A 1,435-nucleotide genomic window follows, 5' to 3' on the forward strand; every position below is an offset into this window, starting at 1 on the left:
GAATAATACAAGCATTCAGACTTGAATGTAATAATTATGCATGCAGACATCAGTATATGCAAAATCACATGCACAGTAAACACTGTAATGCATACTAAAGCAGACATCAGTCTATAGACAATGAACCCATGAACAATTCACTCCATCTCTCAAGACTTAGGTTATCCACTTTGTTTGTGAAGAAACTGGACCGTTTATCTATTTGGTTCATGAGTAGAACCGGAATCATTTCATGATACCAGCTCGTGTCAGTGATTGTCTGTTCTTGTTATTTTAAAAACCCATCAAAATTTATGGTCAGGGGCTATGAATTTTCAGATTACTGTCTATTGAATGCCATGCAATCTGACTCGTTTGCTGTCAAAGGCTCAAAGCAATCTATAAGGAATTCACATGGGTACAAACGTCAAACCCGCCCAAAGCCAGCAATGCTAATTACTGCACAATAGAACTCACCCGGTGACTGCGGAATAGAGCTGCATTTGTGCAACACGCGTTGTAATCAATACGCTGGATAATGAAAATTGGAATTAATTGTCCAATGCTTCAGCGAAAAGAGTTGGTGCAAAGAGAATAGTAGCCTAAAAAAAAACGCACACGAATGAACAAACGAGAGTCGATGAAAACTTAAAAGGAGCTCACATAGACCGGTTTGAACATCTCAGTCGGTCAGGCCAACGCCTTATTTTCACATGAACTCTCCCCAGCTCGACAACTTCCATAGCCTTGTTGACGGTAATGAAAGTATGAAAATGAATCCCTCGCTAGTTTCAGCTATAGAAAACTGACCACGATATTGTTCAGTAAATGGATAGAAACTAAATATATTCAAGGAGGTAACGCCAAACTAATCAAACATTAAGTCTGGGCGCTCACCGGAAGAATGATTTCACCAACATTCTTTCAAATCCGTTTACAGGGTGAAAACGCTACCTTTTCCTGACATCGCTGAGAAAGGCTATAATTTATGAAGAAATGAGACTAGCGGAGTTAGCTTTATTCCAACACGTTCATCAATAACAAGAGTGGAATGGCAAGCTATGTAGACGAAAAACTGGACAATTCCAATCGTATGTGGTGATCTGTATCATCTGTTTAATTTCGTATTATGTGGGAGAGAAGTGGAAGTCATTCTTCTTCGCATTGATGGAGTAGAAGCAAGGACCACTGCTAGATTTGGTAACACTTGCTGCCTGATTTCGTATGCTGGCCACGACAACTCGTATTTATTAGGTAATGCCTTACGAGGTTATGTCTCAAGAAATAATGAGCTGAATATAAAAGATTTTTATGATCATACATGACAAATTTAGAATTATGAGTATGAAACATTACACCTATGCCATATGCTGCTGTAAATTAGGATGTAACTGTATTTTTATGCCACAGCATAAGTTGACATAACTTTATCTCAGATTATTAGATAAAAACACGA

Source organism: Macrobrachium nipponense, chromosome 34 (assembly GCF_015104395.2).
Source record: "Macrobrachium nipponense isolate FS-2020 chromosome 34, ASM1510439v2, whole genome shotgun sequence".
Taxonomy (NCBI): domain Eukaryota; kingdom Metazoa; phylum Arthropoda; class Malacostraca; order Decapoda; family Palaemonidae; genus Macrobrachium; species Macrobrachium nipponense.